Genomic DNA, 23,829 nt, shown 5'->3' on the forward strand with positions numbered 1-23,829 from the left:
CTTAATGCAAGTAGATAATTCAATTAATAATGCTAAGTAAGTAATCTACATTACCCGAATTCATCAGTGTATATGTAAATGATTGCATCTAAATAAGATAACTTAATTATCAACGCCATAGCAGGTTAGAGTTATTATTCGCATTCACACTAATTCAGCAGTAGAACATATTATCAAACAATACCTATTGAAATCCGACAATCATTAAAAATGGGACTTTTAGCTGGAATTAAGTTTTCCTCGTCATACTTTGAATAAGTGGAAAGGAATACATCTTTACCGATTGACGGACGTCGGAGAACTCTGTTATTACTTACGCAACGATTAATGCCGATCATTTAACTAATTCATATTTTACGTGTTTGCTCAGATATTTATACGATGAAACACTGGGAATTTCAAAGCTGCCTCGTATCATATGTCGTAGATATTATAACATCAACCCGAGTCGATAGATGTAAACAAAAGTCTGCCATGTTCACAGTGAACGACTCGTGATTTCCAGCTCTCTGAAAAGAGCTGAGATCACTCAAAAAGAGCCAACCAACCAACTTTTTAAAATCTCTCCGAGGAATAACCTTCGATCTTTCCTACTGCATTAAATGCTACAATGTGTTCGGGGGAATATCATGAACATTAATTTCACTTAAATGGAAGCGGTCAAATCCCGAGACTGAAAAGGATGACAAAATACCTCACCCACCCAATGACCCGTTCTCTATGGATTGAACCATGAAGACTAGTATTGGATTGTCGCATACACCCGAAAACCATACAATTTCCGGGCACAATCTTTGTGGAGCGAAAGTGGCGCCGCTCGATTTGTTGCAAGACTTTTGCAAATGATAGTACATTTACTGCAGGACCTCGAATGGATCCGAACAAAAGTTTGGCACCTGGATCTAATCGGTCAAAAAGTGATAAAGCGAAAGATGTAAGGGAAATATTCGTGTAATACTTCAACGACGAAGGAGCCGTGGAGTGGCAGGATCGATACAAGCATTAAGACTAATAACATATCTTAAATCTGAGGTTATGTAATAATTTACTAATTAGAAAGTACGAAAATAAAGTCATATGTTAGAAAGCATCTGTGCCTGCGTCAAGACATTGCAAACATTGATCTATGAGTAATTATTGAATAGTATAATAATTATAATTTAATTGTATGCGTACCTGATCACTTCCATCAAGGTTTGATACACCTTCCATTGCTTCCTCTTGGTCTCGTAGGAAGTTCAGCTCGTTGAAGTACCACAATTTCGGAACGTACGCGTCTTCCGTTCCCATCCCCGATTTTTGTGAACATTTAATTTTTTTCAGCTCTTTTCTGTATGAACTCCGTAAGTTGTTTATTTTTTTAACAACACTGTCCTTAGCTGCTTGCGGGTCAACCTTTTTCACAAAATTCAATAAATCCTGATAAGCTGCCTCCCTCATGTCCCTGTTGCGGTATTCTTTGGCTTTAATTTTCCAGATACTTCCGTGGCCCCGGTTTTTCTCTATGAACTGAAGTAGGCAATCCCTTGACCAGAAAGACATGCTTCACCTAAAGTATTTCACAAAATCCTTCACAATTCACTACAACGCCAACAGGCACACACTACACCATCAACAACAAGACAGCTTTGATGATACGTTCATCAAACAGATTTTCTTATGAATATGTATCCATGTTGCTATGCATGTTGCTATGTATGTTGCTATTATGCTTTTGAATAAACAAGGATGGTGATTACGCTCCATTTTAACAATCAGAGCTCAAAACAAGAATAAATATCAAACACTATTGAATATACTACTGACATTTAACGTGTATGATCTATGTAATTAAATTGCTCACATTCTACAGCACAAAACAATACCAATAAATTTTCAATCGATCCTTTCGTTTCGAAGTTAGTAAATATTAGCGTTGTTTACAACAAATCTATCAATTTTCGTGGTATCAAAAATTAAATTTCTGCAAATTGTTAACACGTTGCGTACCGGGGTATTTAAATTCCTAGGAATTCTGGGGGGATGTGTTAAGATAGGAAATATGTGCCTATTAGGGCGTAATGCCTTTGTTTTAAGCATGGTTAAAAAGCTAATGTTTAGAATATAACTTTACCCAAGCAAACGTAATGATGCATCAATTCATTATGAATAACGAACAACAACTGAAAACGTACTAACGACTACGTATTGTACGCTTTAAAACTGTTTAGGTTGACGAGCCTAAATGACGAGAATCTTCGTCATCCGTCCGGAACGTACGGGAAAAAAATGACAAGAATTCTCGCCAACTGTATGCAACGTGTTAATAATAGATCTGGCTATCTTATATAAAAATCCCAAGTTATTGGAACGAAAACTACGGGACTACAAGCGCTCAAAGTTGGGAAACTTGATTTTAGGCGCAAAAAACGGGTACTTTTTTATAACAAAAAATTTACAGAAAATAATATGGAGCGGAAATTTTTTTACGTAATGATGCAACGAAGAAATAAATTCCCTTTCGTAGCTTTTCGTTGCATTGAAATTGATTGCCTCATCTAGACGATAGAGCTCCTCAAACTATGGCGTCTCGCTTTTTATACAAACAGTAGATGCGAGAGGGTTGAAAATGTGGTGGGAGGGGGAAAACAAGTGTCTCGAACTGCAGGATTCACCATTCACACTCCGTTCCGACTCCGTTTCGCTTGGCCTTGAGGCCGGACCTCATTGGATTCCCATCCGGCCGTCCGGCCGACGATCCGCCTCAAGGCATCGCCACACACGTTCAGTTTGGCCTCAAGGCCCGGACTGTACAGTCCGGGCCTTGAGGCCAAACTGAACGTGTATGGGAGGCCTGCGGCTCCGGCCAAACTGCGCAGTCCAGGCCTCAAGGCCGGTCTCGAGGCCGGGCCGGAACGTGTATGGCAGGCCTAGGCCCACCATACACGTTCAGTTTGGCCTCAAGGCCTGGACTGTACAGTCCCGGACTGAAGGCAGAACTAACAGTGTGTGGCGATACCTTGAGGCGGATCGTTGGCCGGACGGCCGGATGGGAATCCAATGAGGTCCGGCCTTAAGGCCAAGCGACCTTGAGGCCGGACATCATTGTTTTCCCATCCGGCCGCCGCGCCGTCCGGCCAACAATCCGCCTCAAGGTATCGCCACAAACTGTCAGTTCTGCCTTCAGTCCGGGGCTGTACAGTAGGGCGGATCGGAAAAATCGATTTTTTTCAAATCCATCTGGCCCAATGAAAAAAAGTTGTGGGACCGATCAAAAATAAGGCCTGAAAAATTTGAGACCTCTAGGTGAACCCCTGACCCTCGCTCAAATGCAATTTAGGGGAGGAAGGTCGAAATTCGAAAAATATAGTATTTTATGGTTATTTATTATAGATTTTGCCGAGTTACTGCCCTTCTAGGGCAAAAATTTCGTGCATTTTGATGTATCTGTCACCGTTTAGCCAGAAAATGCCTAATTTGAGTCCGCGCCCGCGAAGAAAATATTCCAACGCCCACGCAGCGTCGCGGATACAAGAGCCGCAAGCCGATCCCCTCCCCTCCCCGCTCGCTTCTACCCCTCCCACGCCTCCAATACAGCAAAATTCATCCCGCGTATGCTGCTAGGAGGTCATTTATCTTTGATAATATAAATCGGAAGATGGTAGAAGGTAATAAAGGAATCTTAGTGAGACGACTTGTCCCTTATTATGCGCCTCGTCGGGGTTAAACAAATCGATGTTACCAACTTTTAGAGAAGTGATGAAATATTTTTAGATCCGAGAACGCAGGAAAGGAGCCTAGGGTCCATGTAAAGGCCTCTCGGGTGGCTATAAAGGTGTGCGAACTATGGTGACGCTTCCCTTCCATTATGTGTGTCACTAAATGGATTTAGTGGTACAACAGGAAGTACTAAAACTTACGGAAAATGCGAACAGGCCAAAAGTAGGGTTATTGCTTAAGTACAAACCTGAAGCACTTTTGAAAGAACATTTGAAATTATGCGATATTTTTGCGTGTAAGTGCAAGAAGGAGCATAATGTTCCCCCAATGAAGAAGTATGTTGAGAGACCAGCGGACGAAACTAAAGATGATGGCTGCTGGATTGAGTCCTAAAGAAACTCGACAACTTAGGAAAAAAAGAGAATCGTCGGAGAGCGTTGAGTCGACATCGTCAATTCTTGTGTGGGAAAATATTATCAAAAATTTTCTTCATCAATTCATCCGAAGAAAATTAAACTGAAGAGAAATTACCCGATTTTTATCTCTACGTTCCTCATCAAATAAAAATTCAGGACTAAACTCAAACTGGAACTTCTGCGTGGAAAATGCGTCTGCCAAATGTGATAGAGGTATATGCAAGAACCAAGAAACCAATGATCGTCCCCGCAACTTTAGTTGACGCAAAAATCATAACTTCTTAAGAAACATCCAAGGTAGTTTGCAAGAATTACTTACGTAGACAGAAAAAGATGCTTATTATTGTGAATACGAAAAGAGAGGTATGAAAGGGTGTCATCAAAGGGCTACATTTTTATGGAGTGAAAGACTATACTTTTGTCTGATGAAAAAAGGCAAGAGTACTTATCAATCCAAGTTTAGAGGGGAATGTGTGATGTTAGTTGAAGAACCAGGGGAACCACTTTTGGGTTTGCCTCCCCCGTCGGAGGATTAGCAAAAGTTATAAAATCTGCGATCCTCGATTCCTTTCCGAGTGAAAATTAGATACACAAAAATAAAAAGGATTTGAATGCAATGGTGAATACCGCCCAAAAAGGAGGCATCATCCCTATGCTACAAGCATAATTCCAACATCCCTTGCTATGTGAGTAAACTCTTCTCGGGATTCCCACCGGGTTAATTTTTCCATAATGGCAAAAGTTTCAAGCTCCGACTCGGGGCTCATTATCAGGGATAAATTTCGTTGAATCCCGAGAAGAGTTTACCCACATCATTCGCCGGGAAAGCATCAAATCATATTTCATCCCTTACAGAGGTCTATTTGCTAATTGCACTAAGTTGACTTAGATTTGCGGCATAAACATTGGGAGGGCAATCTAAGGACCGAATTTTGCGTTGTTGCAAGAATGCGTTTGGCGGCCGATCCGAGATTTTTTAAAGAGCTGGATTTTAATATCAACTTAAAGGACTACTCGCTGATGACATGTTGGAGAGAGACCACAGTACCTCCGGCTACATCTGACCTTAGTGCTGTGGATTTTCAAAAATCTATTGATGAACTTTCAAATTTGAAGTTAAATATTTCTTTTTATTATAGATACGGACGAGAGATTCGTGAAGAAATTCACCAAAACTTTGTTGACAACATCGAAAGACGAGGAATGACACTGACATAAGAAATACAGATTGGAAAGCAGGTAATTGAAAAATTCTCTCGTGATTGTTCCTCCACAGACGATACTGAAACATTAAATATTTATACTAACGAAGTAAGACGCACTTGGTGTGAATTTTGGTGCATTTGGCGCGTGGGAGAAGCTTGCGGGGAGGGGACGCGAGCGGCTTTCGCCCAAAATCCATTTAATCACATCTGTCGGACAAAGCCGAAATTGGAGCGCATATCCGAAGTTGGCAAACCTTCATAGCCACTCGAGAGGCCTTTACATGGACCGTAGGCTCCTTTCCTGCGTTCTCGGATCTAAAAATATTTCATCACTTCTCTAAAAGTTGGTAACATCGATTTGTTTAACCCCGACGAGGCGCCTAATAAGGGACAAGTCCTCTCACTAAGCTTCCTTTATTACCTTCTACCATCTTCCGATTTATATTATCAAAGATAAATGACCTCCTAGCAGCATACGCGGGATGAATTTTGCTGTATTGGAGGCGTGGGAGGGGTAGAAGCGAGCGGGGAGGGGAGGGGATCGGCTTGCGGCTCTTGTATCCGCGACGCTGCGTGGGCGTTGGAATATTTTCTTCGCGGGCGCGGACTCAAATTAGGCATTTTCTGGCTAAACGGTGACAGATACATCAAAATGCACGAAATTTTTGCCCTAGAAGGGCAGTAACTCGGCAAAATCTATAATAAATAACCATAAAATACTATATTTTTCGAATTTCGACCTTCCTCCCCTAAATTGCATTTGAGCGAGGGTCAGGGGTTCACCTAGAGGTCTCAAATTTTTCAGGCCTTATTTTTGATCGGTCCCACAACTTTTTTTCATTGGGCCAGATGGATTTGAAAAAAATCGATTTTTCCGATCCGCCCTACTGTACAGTCCAGGCCTTGAGGCCAAACTGAACGTGTATGGTAGGCCTGAGGCTCCGGCCAAACTGCGCAGTTCCGGCCTCAAGGCCCGGCCTTGAGATCGGGACGGATCGTGTATGGTAGGCCTTACTGCATATGATCCGCCACTTGTTTAATACTCTACTTCCAGCCGCTTAAGCCAGCAACGTGGTTTTCCGCTATTTATATAGGATATGTGTTCAGAAAATAAAATAAATTTAATTTTTTTTATGTTTACCAGTAAAACTAGGCATTAAAATTATTCCATTGGGTTTTATTTATTTATTCCACTGGGTTTTATTTTTCGCAATGTCTAATTTTACTAGTATTAAGAACTTCCTCCACATTGTGCCTCACATCATAAAAGATATTTTAATATTTATTTATTCGACTCCATTAATGTTGTTACCTTTAAAATAGACACTATTAGATAATATGCCCTTGCGCAAGCGATATTTTTAATCCTCAAAACACATCGCAAACTCGATCACAATAGGATAGCCTTTTATCTCTTTCGGCGATTTTCTTTTAATGTCATCTGTGCTTGCAAAATAATGGCCCATTAAGGCTCTCTTCATTTTTGGAATTAGGAAAGAAATAAACACGTATGTTACTTAAATGGAAGTATTTATTATCAAGTACTCAGATTTCTTTGGTGAGAAGCATAAGTTTTATTTTTTCGAATTCATGAGATAAGTGTGCGTGGAAATGAATCTCACCCGAAATATTGATCTCATAGTTAATTTGGGAATTTTTAAAATTTAGTTGAGAGGGAAAACTATTGGGTATGGTAGTGTTTTTTTCTTTCCTGTATGTCCGAAGGGAAAATAATGAGGATAAACCCTCGTGGAAACCTATTTTTGAAGCAACGGAAGAATATGTTCTAATTCTCGCATCGTATGGTGTTCCATGCAAATCCCTATCAAAGACATGTCAATGACATGCTTCTGGAGTTACTAAATTAGTATATCTCAATGGATTGCAACAAAGCGCCTCAAGCTGTAGCAAGTAGGTTAATCCTAGATTAATATGCAACTGCATCCCCGTGATAGCACTGTAATTCGGTACCTGGCGTAAGCAGGTATTCATCAACATGAGATCCCTAAACAAAGATATGCATTGTTCATTTTTAGCAGGAAATTATTCTTTTCCTACTTGCCTTATTTTTAAAAGACCGTTTACATTAAGTTAATGAACCTGATTGCATATGTATAACAAAAAATACTGGATCTAGTGCCTAAAAATACCGTACAGTCAAAAATAATTTATTTTTTATTTAATGATAATTAACTAGTACTAAATGCATTAGTTTATGATAAAAAGTGGGAAATAATTTTAAACTGTATGTTATCCGATATGATTCCACATTTTGAATACTTCCGTATACATTTGAGATTTAATTAAACTATGACGATTGGAAAATAAATATGAGACTAATGTCCGAGAAATATTTGCTAAACTATCTGAACGGCAATCACGTGAATCCCATCTCTGTAGTAGTTGCTTTCATTCATAAATTAACTGACTTTGTTTTGAATATTTTATTTTTCATTGCGAAACCGACCCGGGTTATGCCATAACCTGGGTAATATTATCTTGCAGGCAGCTGGGTAGAGTAGGATAGAGGTGAGTTACGTTGAAAGCTGCGTCAATAGGTGAGTTTTAAGGAATGGAATGTGAGTTGTGAATATGATTGAATGATTAGGCGGCTAGGATTATTAAAAGTTTTTGGGTGAGGCAGTACTATCTTCAAGAGGCTAGGAAGGAACTGGAACCAGTGGCGGATACAGAAAAAACTCAAGGGGGGGGCGCAACATATCTTGAGTTGTCTTTACTTTTATCGTAATAAAAGATGATCAAGTCACAGGCAAAGTATATGAAAATTTTATTTAAAGTGATTATAAACATGTAAAAGACAATGCCATCTTATGATATAAAAAAGTTACAATTGTGGTTTTGCAATGTTCGGCAATACAAGCGGACCCGCATGGGGGGGGGGGGCGCGCGCCCCCTGCGCCCCCCATCTGTATCCGCCACTGACTGGAACTAGTAATCTTAATATAAAACATGCGGGTTATTTGCCAATGTGAAAGAGCTTAACAATTTATTTTAGCACCTTTGTAGTTGCATGTAAAATCTCAAAATTAATATCGCTAAAGCATCACATTCAAAATTACACAATTACCCCTATAAAGGAGTATGAAAAAGACAATGAATGAATCGCAGACTCACAAATAAATATATGATATATTATCACCTATACATATCTCACAACCTTCACTCCTGCACCGTAAACCGCTCACGTATCTTGTTTCCTACCTCTACCAATAGATGGTGGTACCTTCGACGGCAATCGTGCAGTCGACAGCGACCCAAACTCCGGAACGCATAAGTGAAGTCACTCCATCTATCCATAAACATCCTCTGCTCTCGCTGTCCTCAATCAAACCCGCCACATTCCTCACACTCCTTGTCGACCTTCTACCGTGATTTATTGCCCTGGAATTGAAGATCACGAATCTGGGCGATACCAAATTTATGCATCCTCCCGGTCAATAGATTTTCGTCAGTTGTCTACGGGTGATAGAGCGTTGTAACTCTTGCCACATTGATTACATCACTCCATATCCCGTAGAGGACGAATATTGTAGGCTATTTTCTGACTCGTCGTAAATTTGTTAGAGCAAAATACGGGAATGGATAGAGTTCATTGCTTATATTTAGCGAATATCTATTGAGTGAGAGAACATGTATCCCAAGTTATGAAATGGCGTTATTTTTCTTCTGTTGAAATCCACTGTAGAAGCTTTGCTTAGATTATCAAAACAGAGTTTCAAAAACTAGCTCTTCCATTTATGCCGTTTTATCTAACTTCACCCCAGGTCAATTGCCTAACTAATGCTAACCTTTCGGTGGCTACGTTTGCCATCTTGCTCACGGCACATAGCGATATCATTTAATCCGTTTAAACAAATTTTGTTCAGCGAAGTTCCTTTTGGATTAATTCCCGCTTCGATCATTAACGCCAACGTTTCGTCTTCGGTACCGAGGACTTCTTCAGGACCAATGATTTGCCATTGATTTTAAATATCGCAATGGGGTGGAAGGGGCTGGGGATTGTTCTTTCTGGAATTTTATTTATTTTATGGAGAGCATTGGTAGACTGGATGAGATAATCCTATGTCCTTCGTCTCTGTTGAAATTGTTAGCGTACTTCCTCAACTCTAACGCCTCCCTGAATGCGCGGGTTTTTGCATGTTTCTTCATGGCAAGGATATGCATTCGTCATATCGATGTCGCGGATAAACTCTATTCTGTGTTTCTCCCTAATAGACATTGTAACAGGTCCTGCTGCTAAATTGATAAACTCCTTCCGTCTCCATTTTCTCTTTTTCGTTGACATTTCTTACTACGTCTCGTATTCGCCTCCGTGGTTTGAAAATTACTCCGATATAATACTTTCGTAATATCGTCGATATATTGTAGGTGGCTCTCTTTATGTACGGGAGGCATGTTTTCTTCCTGTCTTTTGCTCCTCTTTTTTGACCGTCATTTCCGGTGCAAAGTATTTCTCCTCTTCTTTTTGAAGCAAAGAGTTTTCGTCGATTCAAAGTTAAAAAGGGCCCATTCAGTGGTCCATTATTACCCGAAAGACAAAAATATAGCTTTTCTCGGTAAAATGGCATCCTATGATAATACCTAGAATATTTTTTAGGTAAACTCGCTCCGCACAACTATCACGATCTTTATATATACATACTCCAGGCAGTGACACTCTGTTTTTTTACCATATTATCCACTGAAATTATTTCATTAATCGTTCTAATAAGTGGCTGAGGCGAGAAAACCGCGAGCGCATACATGATCACTGGTTATACCTTTTATGCGTAATTTTTTATCGCAAAATACATATTCGCCAATTGAATTATTTAGACCTAAATATAGTTATCACTGGATGAAACCACATAAATTCCACAAGGAAGAAATGATTCTGCCATCATTTTCTGAAAACTCCTTTGTTACGCAGCTGTAAAAATATTAACTTTCCACAGTCTGGGAAGTTAATATTTTGATAACAGTTCTATTTTTATAGTTATTACCAAGCCAGAGCGCCTCATTCCGGATCGGCTTCTCATATTTTTTAATCGTTGCGTATTACTTGTAAATGGTATCATTTAAATATCATATAATTACTTTTCATACCACTATATATAATGAAAAAGTGATACCAATTAAATCCATACTGGGAAATCACGAGTTCTAACACCACTGTTTCATCATTTATAGTGTTATCAACTTTTTATTCCCAAAATGTTGTTTGTGTGGCATTATTTTCACATTACCTAAGGGATGCCGATCATTCGCCTTATTGACGCCTCTTCAACTATTATCCGCTAAATGGCAGCACGCGCAGTCACCGATGAAAAAGGCAAAGCTTGCAGACGGAATTAAAAGGGAAAATAGGTATCCTTCCAATTCAACCCTTTGAGTGCCAACGGATTTTCTAGGTACTATGATAAAAGTGCCGAGGCATTTATGCTGATTTTGTATTCGGTTAGGAAAAAAAATTAGGTCTCAAAACCAACTTAAGGTATACACTCAAAATCTTATGGAAATGCTGATTATTTGTAGTTTCGCCTTTTTTAATGTGTTGTTCGACGAATTTTTGGTAGTAAGAGTTGATTTTTATAATTCAAAGAAAAGGTTAATGTGTAAATAAAATTAATATTGAATGATTAGTGAACTATCAGCATCTAAGAGCAGGACTGGCACTTTTCGCGAGAGATAGGAGGAGCGCGATAGCACTCCCCGGGACTCTTAAGGCCCAGCGCACACGGAGCGACTATTTTGTAACCACAGTTGGGAATCAGTTGCATCTGCAACCAGTTTGCAACTGAAACAAAACTTCTGTCCGCACACGGGTGTAATGACAAAGGGCTGTTGTAAATCAATTTCGTCTATTTTGCAATCAGTGGAGTGTTTATTTAGTGCGGTACGTGTTGTTTTTTAGCCCTTGCATTGGCCGTCAGCACTTACTATCACTGAGTCAGGAGAAGAAGACGCTGTGAACTATTATCAATACCAAAGACGTTAAATAGTTTGTACTTGATCAGGACTTCATGCTTCTCTACTGCCCCAACAAGCTTCATGTTGAGTTCTTGATCATTCATTTTGAGATCGGAACTATACGGCCGTCAAAATATCACCAAAACACCACGTGGTCTCGTGCAACTGAAGTCTGCAACGCAACTGCAACCGCGGGCCCACGGTTGCATGTGACTGGTTTCGGACTGTTTTGAGATAGTCAAAAACCAGTCGCGTCGTGTGCGCCTCCCCACTCAAATACATTGTCGAGATCACAAAACAGTTGCGCGCGCAACTGGTTTGCAACGGTAGTTGTAAAACAGTCACACCGTGTGCGCTGGGCCTTAGCGTTAATTGATTTTTTGACGTTCGCTACGATTTGTTTTGGCAGAAGATCGTGTACTCCAGTAAATTTTGTTAAAATAACTTACGTATGAAAGTCGTAAATACCTTCTCCAAGTACCTTGCCATATCCCAGTATTTAGTACTCCTAGTACCGTAGGCATGGCAGGTCGGGGTTTTCATTCAAATTGGTTACGTAATGGAAACAGTGTAAGGCATCCGAAACATCCTTTAAGTGTGCGCAAGCATTAATGTTACAATATATCTATTTAGATTAGAAAATAGCCGGCCTTGGTCCCGGAGCTCTTTGACGGCTTAAGAGGGGAATTTTAAGGGAAGGTGAGGAAGGGATACAAAAGGAGCGGGAACAGGGAAGGGGGGCAGGGAAAGGCTTTACGGTGGTCATCAAGACCCCCTGAGGCCCTTCCTTGTCCTGTTTCCTTTTCATTAGCAGAGCCCCTCTCTCTCTCTCTTTAGGCAAAGGGTTGCTTTGGGTGGTGTCTGGTTTTCGGAGAGGAGGAAAAAGAAGAGAAGGGGTTTTGCGAGGAGGCAAAAGGATGGGGAAACAAGGGAAGCATGTTTGTGCTTGTTTGCCTCCGCGCTCTCTCCGTGTTTGGGTCGGAAGTTGAGGAGAAGAGAGAGAGAGAGAAAGTTTTTAGGGGAGGATTAAGAAGGAACTGATCGGTCGGGGTGGGACGAGGAATATGGAGGAGAAAGGCGAAGGGAATCAGCTCTGTGGTCTATATATCCCCAGAACATCCAGTATCAGCTATGTTGACTCAAGGAAGCTGAAACGTTTATTTTTATTGTGATGATTTCAGTGAGCTTTACCTTAAAATTCTTTATTTGCGATGTCTCTGAATAATACTGAAGCCTAACAATAATGCATCTTTTGTATTTTATTATGCTCATTTCAGTGATTACCTTACGATTTACCTTAATTTGTTATGTCTTGGGATAATACTGAAGCCGAAGGCTGAAGATACAATATCAACCATTTATTTCAACCCCAAATTCTGGGTATATTAAGATTACTTTTTTAATATCGATAAAAAATATATTTTTTATTGTTTAAGGTACATTTTTTCAAAAGCTTGAAAACGTACACATATTTTTTAACAAATAGAAATCACGTTTTTCTCCCCTGATTCTGTGTTACGATCTAGTTAACGCGTAACCTGGCAGTAACTACACACTTCGGTGTCCCTCAGGGCAAAACCTGACGACGAAATCCGAATTCTCTGTCTCGATCGTATTTAACCTCGGCCAAAATAGAGGAATGAGCTATATGCTGCGCCTCTATACAAACTTCAGGATGGCTACTACACGCGAATTTCATTGTTGTTGCTCAGCTGGTTAATTAGTTGAAACTAGATTACTACGTGTTTACTCACAAATCAAAATCAATTCATTAACGTGAAGTCCCTTACGCCTGGAAAACCTAGAGCTTTCCAACAGTCGCAAGAGGCATTAGTTTTGATTCTGGTCTCACATTATATTTATATTCATAAAATTTGTGTTTTCCTTCCCATTCTTGTAATCCGTGAAGCCTTCTTTCTTATTACATCGTGGTTTGTGCTTATTTAGTGCATCGACTGAATCTTTTAGACTTTTGGATGAAATTGCTACCATCACTGTATGGTATTTGAAGGAGGCGACCGACAGCTGAGGTCATTTCCGCCATGAAGGAAGGGTATGGAAGGATGGGTGGAGAGAAACCCGGCGTTGGCATTAGCCTCCTCTTAACGAAAGCCGCCAAGAGGACTATGGCTTAACGTCCCATCCGACGGACGGAGTGTTGCGCTTGAAATTCCCTCCACACAACATTCAAGCAGGAATCGCGCTGTCTGTGAAAAATGTCTGCCGCCGCTGGGATTTGAACCCAAGTCCGCTGAATAGGAAGCCAACACTCTAGCAACCACACCATCCCGTTCCCCACCTACCATCACGTTTCTGGTTATTGGTACACCTAACCGTCTAAATATCCACGAAAATTACGCTTTCAGGCCTCTTTCCATGTTTTTTACAATCTTTCGGTACTTGTCGTAAAATCGCAATACGTTAAGCAAATATTTAATCAGCTCTTAATTCATTTCGGCATTTTTTCCGACGGCCTTTTGGAATTCGAAATAAATAAGAAAAAGCCATATTATTATGCCACTTTCTTGCAAAAAATTAGTGCGCCTTATTCTTTCTAGGCTCTGAGCGTGGTTATCCTTTCATCCTTCTGTTTCTTCCTTTTCATTATTTCAGTAGACTTACCTAATTGGATTGGTGTTTAATCCCCTTGTTTTCATGCAACGATTGTTCACAGTTAGTGCTATTACTCCAGGTTATACTATTTCTGTTTCCCGGCCAGTATCTCCCATACCTTATTTCGTCATAGGCATATGTCGACCACCTCGAGGTTTAATATTCATTTTTCTTGCATTAATCCTCAGAGTCCTATCCTTCCTCCTGGGGTACTGGCGAGAAAGGCTGAGGGTATTTTAATAGAAGGTAGCAACTACGAAAAAAAACAAAGCTATTTTAGAATATATGCATATGCAGTTTTTTTTTCAATGATGAGGTTAAACTGCTTAAAACTGACAAAATATTTTTACGCATACTGAAATAAGTTACAGTAAATTAAATATTGGAATGCGTAATAGCTGATATATTGGCCCGCCGCACTTTTCGCCCGAGCGGGAAAACCGATGTATCAGATCATGGAACAACCTTCTTCATTGGTTTCATGGCTTGATAATGGTCATGTAGCTTCATTTGAACAGTGGAATGCTTGCGTCTTTTCTTCTCGAACAGGAAATAATGGTACATTCCGCTCACACTACATTCACATCATAAACAGAAAGGATTGAAAGCTTAAAATAATAGTAATTTGGACTTTACCGTAAACTGCACTGCTCTATCATTCCATAGCAGTGTAGGTCACATTTTGAACCTCAAATATTTGCCCACTGTCTGCTTTAGACGTTCCTCTCTTCTCAAAAGCATTGCACTTTCTTGTTTTTGGCATTTCATTACAGGCCAGCATAGCAATTCAATTATTTTCCAACTTTTTTCCCCTTTTAAATACTGGAACGATTAAAACTAGATGGTAAAACTGCTGACTCAATTATGAGCATGCTCCCTCTGTTAAATACCCACTATGCTCTTATATTAAATGGATTTTAATAACTATCGGACTCTTGTAATTACATGGTTAGCTTTTGTTATTGATTATTGGCTGAAGTTTCAATCGAGGACTATATGCATGTTATTAAATTATGAAAATTATTAAATTTTTACCCAATTGGTTGGTTATGATCCATGAAAACTTTATTGTACCTTAAGTGATTAATCTGTGGGAGCACACATTTTTTCAATGGCGATCCATTAAATGCGTGGTAAAAAGATAAAGTTATGACCGAGAAAATTATTTTTATCACTGCGGTTACTCGTCTATAAAAAGTATTCTGATCAGTAATTGATAATTATCAAAGCGCTGCGCTCTAATTCAATTGGCACTTACCGGATATTGACTAAGGTGGTGAGGAAATTCGAGGTCCGCAATATATTGGCAGCGTACTATGTAAAAAAAAAATAAAATAAGTATACGGCGAAAAATTACAGTCAGACTGAAATAATGAAACTTTTATTATTAAAAGAATTGGAATATAGTAAATAAATACGAAGAATCATAGTTAAAGGAAAGATAAAGCATCTTATCGAGGAGGCAAGGGAAATGATACCTAGAGCAGCTACTGAGATGTATTATTAAATCGATAAAATGAAATATTTTACTGAAGATAATACATTTTCCATACAACAACCAAAGTAATAATGTTCAGAATTTTGTGGCTGCTCGAAATATTTCATAAATTTTGGAAAAATGACTGAATAAAACGTAAAGTTGTCCTATTTTGGGCTCGTTAAGATCATGAGACATTGGTTTGTAAATTGGCTTTCTAATGGTTCACCCTGATTTTGTGTTCAATACATGTTCAATGATTTTCATTTAAGTGGAATTTATTTAGCTAAGCGCGTCTTTCGTAATGTTTAGTTTCTCGAAGCCATTCTTTGTATTGTGATGTGTAATTAATTCCCCCAATTATTTTGGTCCAAAAATATTCTCATTCTATGCGAACTAAAGATCAGCGCATTACCATGATAACATTTCTTAAGAATCGATTCTATGTTATACGGTATAAAAGCATATCCCCCACCAACGATTCGCAATGTAAAGTTTCCAACATCAGGGTCAGGTATAGAGAAAACCAGAAGTTAAAACACACCTTAAATTTAAAATTATTGCCCATAAAACAACAGAAAGAATACAAAAATATAAAACTGATAATACAACAGGAAATCGAGCACTAGTAATATTATATTCCACGTTCAAAAATTATAAATTATATAAATCCTAATAACGCACCTGAGGCATAAATATATAATTAATTTTATTCCTCATAATTAAAAATTATACATATATATATATGAAATATGCATATATAAAGACACGAAATTTGACTCTTTTAAAGACTTTTGACTCGCTTTAGGGTTGCTGACTACAAATAAATTCCAGAGAGCAAAATTTAATTCGACCCATGCATCATACATTGTTTCTCTTTTTTAAACTCACGCCCAAGTGCTGGAAGGCAGAAACAAGCATACAACACAGACACATAACACCCTTGCAGAAAATACAGTGTCCAATAGTGGAAATTATAAAAAGAAAGAAAATAAAAAATAATACAACTCTTCACAACATATCTGCATCCCTCTTCATGTGTTGATGGCAGCTACTTTTCTATATTCGTGAGCTAAACCTCTACCTCTATACCACTGTTATTCTTTCATAAGTACTTCACAATTTTACAATTTTATTTCAAGACTAGCTTTTTTGATAGTTTTTGCCACTTAGGCAAATGAACTGAAAGAAGTTTTAGCAATGCAATTTATTTTTATTTCCATGTGGGTAATTTGTCTTGTGTTTTTGTAGTATTGTTTTGTTTTTTGTGTTTGCAGTGTATTTTATCGAGTTAGCGTTTGCAGTGTATTTTACACTACAGACATATCTATTTATTGGGAGCCCTTCATGTAAACCGAGGAGATTTGCGCTATGCGGTGTCATAATGGGATTCAGACCGCGGTAAACAGTCTAACAGTCTCTTATCAAAGTGGATTCCACGAATGGGTGAAAGGAAAGGACGTCCTTTCACGGTTGGGATTGGGTGAGAAACCAATAGCGTGAGAGGAACATGCATACTTCCTTCACTCTCCGACGCGATGCTTGAATTCCAGGCAACAATCGAGTCGGCTTGATTCCTGCCTCTGCACCCTCGCCCATTCAACCGGGCGGCTGCTCCAGATACGTTTTCGGCGTCTGCAAGAGTCTGATTTCGTGACTTATTTTGACTCTCGCCCTTTGAACCGTGGCGTGAAAGCGTTTTCCCACTTTGCATCCAAAGTGGAAATGCTAGAGACTCGAGGGAACAGAGAGTGTGATCTTTGTTGGAACAAATAAAGTGTTTTTTCTTAATTAAGCAGCTTGAATTTAGATGCTCCGTTTCAATAATAGGCCATAAATAGTGGAGTATTAGGCATAAAAAATTTTTAGTATGGATTTATGAAACGATTTGAGGCTTCTTTCAAAAATTGGAGGGTTTAATGACAGTAAACTAGGTTCATTTTCAGATTTTTTACAATGCAAATTGTGGAACACGTATTTCATATATATTTTTAGCTTTTTTCACTAACATAATATTCTTTGTGTCTTATATTACGAGACTTGAGGAAAATATTTGCTCACTTTGGAACTTCTACGTCTATACTCCATAATTGGATTGCTGAATTCCAATACTGTATTTTCATCACAATTGGATTGATTACCTACATCTCTTGACAATATTTAGTCTTTCTGTATAGTCGCAGATACAGAATGGAATTTATTCATACACTCGCTTGCATTGTTTGACGTTTTCAGTTATTTTTTCACACATCTACGTGGATTTTTCAATTCTCACTACAAGAGAACCGAAAAATTAGCATTCTTTTCTTTGTTCATCGGATGCTGGAGTATATAAAAAAAAATTTTCTATGAAAGCACCCTTTTTCACTTGATACATCCCTGTTGGCAATCTGCAAGTCTCCAACACTTCAGAACCATAGAAATAACCCTAAAAACTCAGTGCAAGTAGACTGTTATCCGTGATAAAAAAAGCTCAAGTTTTCCTGAATTTACATGACTGGTTTTACGGTAATGTTCATTAATAGTCATGAGGATAGATATGTGAAAATAAAATAGCACTTTCATTTTTAATATACAGCATATTCAATTACAGATTATAGCATTTTGTAGCATCTACTTTTTCTTTATTTTCATAATGTAGTAGTTGACAAAGTGTGATGAAACACATTTATTTTAAAGAATGCGGAAAAGTTTAAATAATTATTGGGTATAGCAATAATAAATTAAGAAATGAGATAGAAAATAAATAATTAAAAATGATATTAGTAGCCTGAGTATCATTTAAGCTAGTTGAACATCAACATTGAACAAGTTTCAACACTTTCTTCCTTCAACTGGTTGCGTCTTTCAGTCACAACTAGATTGTAGTGGCTGAAAACCTCTTTACATCCACGATGCTAACTGGTGTTCAGATTGTGTGGTGGAGTGCAGAATTGCCGAACTCAGTTCTTTCTTAGCAAATAGCAAGAAATATTTGCTCAGCATCGCAGAATCTACCTGGGTTCTCTTTCAACCTCTCTAGTAGCTGCCGATGAAAATACGTGTAACCATCAATGAAGCACTAAGGCCCAAAGTCCAGTGGCGTGGCGGGGGGCTGCTCTAAATTTACGAATTTTGCCGTCGAAAAGGCAAATTTCCTGTTTAAGACCAGTATTATTAAAGACCAGTATATGTCGCATTTATTCACGTGTATCGCATCAATATCGCATTTATCGCAGATGCAATTCCCACGTATCACTAGCCATGAGTCTAGTGCATTTCATTCAGTACAATTTTTATGAATTATTTTATGATTTATATTCACAATTTGATGATTTATGATAAAATTATGGCATTAATGTGTTCATTATTTCCGACGTCTCGAGGTACGTCATGTCCCTCGTCCTCAGAGAATGATGCCGGAGCCGTGGTATTGCTCTTTATTGCATTTATATTAAATTCTTCGTCCAGCCAATGAAAAGAATGAGAGGATCTGGGCTAAGAATTTTGTGAAACACAGAGTGACTCTACACAACCGGAATTATTCCCTGAAGACAATGTGCGTGACCTACCGTCGTCATAGTAAACTCTATCAACCGGTTGGTAACCCGTGAGAACTTTAACCAGTTGGAAATCACCAGTGAATGTTTATGTGTATTTTTAGTCGCATAAAAGGGCGAAAGTAAAGTTAACTATTATTTCGTCCTTATTATTCAACCGAATTTAGGATTATAGAGTCCTTGATGGAGAACACAAATGGTATTTTCTACATTTACATACATCCGACCATGGTTTCGACAAATCGTGTCATTTTCGAGGTGATACAAACAACACTCTCAATATTTATACCCAGGCCAAGGTAGGAGATGGGAGCATATGGAATTGGTGTGAGGGTAGTGGGAGGGGGAATAGTTTGGGTGAGCAAATGAATGAAGGCCAATAACAGAAAACATACTACAAGAGGAGCGTTAAAATGGTTATTCAGGCATAAATGGTTAGTAAAACAAGATATTCCGTCATTATACATTAAAATTCTTCTGTGTTCCTTTACTCTGCCTTCAAACCTTCTACCAGTCTGGCCAACATAACACATACCACAGTCCTCACACTTTCATTTGTACGCTTCACTTTTGTCCATTCGATCATATTTGTCCTTGGAATAGAATAAAATCTTGTCAAGCGTCAATGGGTTATGAAATGAAATATTCAAATTATTTTTAGAGAAGACATTATGAAGTTTATACGAAATGTTTCCAACGAAAGGTAGTTTGACCCAGCAGGTAATTTTTGTCGGGACCATACACATAGATGTCAGTAACTTTGCAGTTCTTATAAAGCGATAGCTTTTAAGCGTCTTGTCTAATTATAGGGTATTGAAGCCATTTCTTTCTGCTACGGTTTTTATAATTTTCAGTTCTTTATCGAAGTTGTGGACAGTCATAGGAATATCCATTAACCGGTGGATCATACACCTCAATGCAGCTAGCTTATGCGTATGATGATGAGATGAAGCAATTTCATTTATAGAGGCCTCAAACAGTGGATTTTTTCATTCATATACTCAATTGAGGATCAATAGAATTATTCGACTATATGGTAATCATCACTGACGGACAATATTGCATTTCAGCATTGAATATAGTCATCAAAATGAAATTTATGGAGGGAAAATGAAATTATATGTTTCCATATAATAACACCGCAGTTCTAACTTTGATTTTCATTTAAATCGGAGTATAGAATTGAAAAAGGCATTGTTTTGTTCAATCCTTCCATCGATAATATCAGCAAAATAACATAATAGCATCAGCAAACGTTTCCTTTCTGTATATAGATAGATCATGTTTACTTGTGTAAACGTACGGTCATTTTACTGTGTTTAGGAAGCTTACGGTACAGCTGAAGGCACCGCGAATGAAAGTTAGTGTTAGGGGCGCAAGATTTCCCCGCGAGACTAACAACAGAGGGAGAGATCAACATCCCTATGGCGAATCTTTTGTTTCGTTTCCAAACCTGCGACCAATCACGCCACCGCAGTTCCCCGCACAATAGAATCCCTTTCCCCCGTTAAACAGAGTGCTCCCTGTTTACCACGGCGGCGAGAAACGCTGGCGTCCGACATTGAGGATTTCCTTCCGGGCGGCGTCAGACTGCGACGCCCCTCCTAAATGAGCCGGCCTGTTCCCACACTACATGCACGCGTGTCGATCTCGTCCTTTTCAACTCCCACACGAACAATTCCATCTCCCATCCTTCCTCTCTTTTGCAGCCCAAGCGGAGGCGAATCCGACGGTGAGGGGATTAAAAGGCCTCCTGACGGAATAAGGTCCGTCTCATGTCCGCCAACCCTCTCACGAAATCCCGCTTATGCGAAGCGAGCATACGAGTAGGAGGATTTGAAAGGGAAAGGATACGTGTGCATGTTTTTCGTGCGTGTGTGGCACCCCTGTCTTTTTTTAAACTCCTCCCCTCCCTCTAATCTCAACACGCGAGTCAAACTTGCTGCTTCGCATTTTCTTTTTTTTTATTAATTTTTCTCGATCCCCTTTCGCCTAATCCTGTTCTTTGTGTTGACCAATCCACCTTACACCCGTGATGTACGGTACCAGTAACAGCACAGGTGGCGGTCGCGTGCGATTTGCGATAATCTTTTTCCTCGAGTCTCTTTATTGAAACGGGAGAACGTTTAAGCTATTTAATCCAAAATGTTTTATTTTGTGCAAGCTGATGCGGAATTCCAATGAAAGGGATGTAGTCGCGTGCGAAATGGTCGTTTACGATTAGCAATATTCACTTTCGTCCAGTCAATTTGTAGCGATAGAATAACGTGTGTAGCTCTTTCACACGTAATATTTCACCCACCTGAATTGGAGTTGCAGTAAAAGGAAAATAGTTACATGCGAAGGGACAAATTATCTGAGCCCTTAAGCTGTTATTGGAAGGATTGAGCAAAAAAATGCCTTTTTTAATTCTATTCTCCGATTTAAATGAAAATCAAAATTAGAACTGCGGTGTTGTTATATGGAAACATTAATCTATTCATCAAATAATTTGTGTATTTTTTCATTTTCCCTCCTATGATTTCATTTCGATGACTATATTCAATGCTGAAATGCAATATTGTCCGTCAGTGGTGATTAACATATAGTCGAATAATTATATTGATCCTCAATTAATTATATTAATGATAAAACCCAATTTTTGAGGCCTCTCTAAATGAATTTGCTTCATTTTAGTTTTTTGACCTTGTTAATTTCACAGTATGTAATTTGGACGACCGATTTCGTCGTGGTGTGGCATCATCTGAATGATCAGATGAAGTCGCGATAGCCATATGATGTTGAACCGTGGCGTAATAGTTTGCCTAAATTCGGTCTACGTGAAATTACATAGTATGTTTAATTATATTGATGGTTAGAAATATTTGCTCTCAGAGTTAATAAGTCTTTGAATATTTTAGGATTTTGTTACGTAAATGCTCATTCCATTATTATTATTGTGTACATCTTTATCCATACATTTATATTCTTCCTCATCGCATACCTTATTATTATTATATTTATTTGAGGCATGTGGCCACTGTGTACATAAGGTCCATTGAGTGATTATTTTTATTATGACTTCATATGTTAAAATTAATTGTTGAAAGATTGGAGAGCTTCAAAGAGAGGAGGCATGGGAAGAGTTTTCAATTTATTTAATATGATGATTACATGCTGATATTGATGCGAATTAAATTGAATTTATTTTTTAATTTCGACTCTAATTGGAATCAGTTTGTAGGATAATGCAGATTGAGTTCGGTATCACCTTGGATACTAGATTTAGGTTCTTTTAAATCTCCAATTCAAGCCAGACGAAACAAAGCGTTGCTGGAACCTGATGGAATTTGATTTTGTACCGTTTCTTTCTTGTTTTCAGCTGATGAAGAGGTTAAAAAAAACTAGATGTCGGTCTCGGGCTCCGTTTAATTCGTTATGACAGATAACGGGGGGAGTTTTAATTCAAGATTCATTCGCCAGGTCTACTGCTCTGGGATTTTTTTGCGCTGCTCCCCTTCTTTTGTTTTGCGGGAGATTCCCAGGGTAACTCGGGGCAACGGTTAGGTATTCATTGTTTTTTTAAACTTTTTATTTTTCATTTAATCACAATCATGACTTCATTTCGGGTCAGTCGACGTTTGATCCGAGGGAATCCCATCCCAGACCGAGTTACGCCGGTAATTACTCATTTCGCCGGCGAGCGGCGCTGACAAGAGCTAATGCGTTTTCACGAGTGTGGTTTTGGGTTCACTTGTTTCCTCGGATTAGACGAGTTCCACAAAAGGGAGTGGTCTGAGTAAATCTCGAACATGTGGCCACTCTGTTACTGTGCATACTCTACTTAGGTGTGCTTCGGCACCGTGACGGCACGTTTCAAAATATATGCGTTACTACAGCTTTTTTACACGCGTAGAAAATCCGTTTCATTATTTTGCTTTCTCTATTTGACAGTAATATTCCTGGGAGAGTGATTAACCCTTGGGAAAACTACGAGGGTATTGAAAGGTAAGGTCTCCAACGACGCACAGTGGGCTGAAATCGAAAAAAGCTGGCCAAAATTCACTGTAGCCTTAAGTATTGCTAAATGAATGAAACTTTTTGCGAATTGGGTATTTTATAGACACAATGAATCTTATTTACGATGATTTAGTCCATAACAGTGTTTATGAGGGCAATAAAATTTAAAAAATAGGGGAAAGTTATGCGGGAACCATAGTTACCAGGGGCAAGTCGAAATTATGATTTGGGAATATCAAGGGAAATTCAGAATTTCTTCCATATTTAACTATGTTTAAGCTACTTAGTAGGTTCTCATAAGGTATATGATGATTGAAAATTGATATTGAGTCTTTTAAACCTGAAATTTTGGTCATTGAAGAGTAAGAATAAAAATGAATACCATTGACAAATATTTTTATTGCAAATTTCTCAAAACAAAGGTGTGCCACATTAAATTCTATTCTGAGTTAGAGGATAAAGACTCCTCATATTCTAAAATATTTTTGCTCCTCATCAGAAGATTTTTCACCTCCTCTGGTAAATTTTTTACTTTACGGGGAACACCCGCAGAACAAGAAGTGGAAGGATGTGACGTAATCAGAAGCTTAAGGAATAGGTCATAGTTTGTGGCAATTCTAGAAATTTTCATGGTGTGTTTTTCGCGAATTCCATGGAAGTTGCTACACTTAATTCCTCCAGTGAAGTAGGACTTCTCAGTTTTATTTTTTTCTACGTTTAGACCTCTCACTTGCACTGCCGAAATGCAGTGACGGTATTCCATGAGGATAGCTCTCAGTTCAGCCTAAAACAATGGCAAATTACTACGAAATAATTACAATTCATGGACTATGGCAACAACGAATGAAATACTCGCGCAGTTGTATATGCGTGTAGTACATATTATCATTTGTCCGTGAACATTGGCATAC

This window comes from Ischnura elegans, chromosome 4, assembly GCF_921293095.1.
Source record: "Ischnura elegans chromosome 4, ioIscEleg1.1, whole genome shotgun sequence".
Classification (NCBI taxonomy): domain Eukaryota; kingdom Metazoa; phylum Arthropoda; class Insecta; order Odonata; family Coenagrionidae; genus Ischnura; species Ischnura elegans.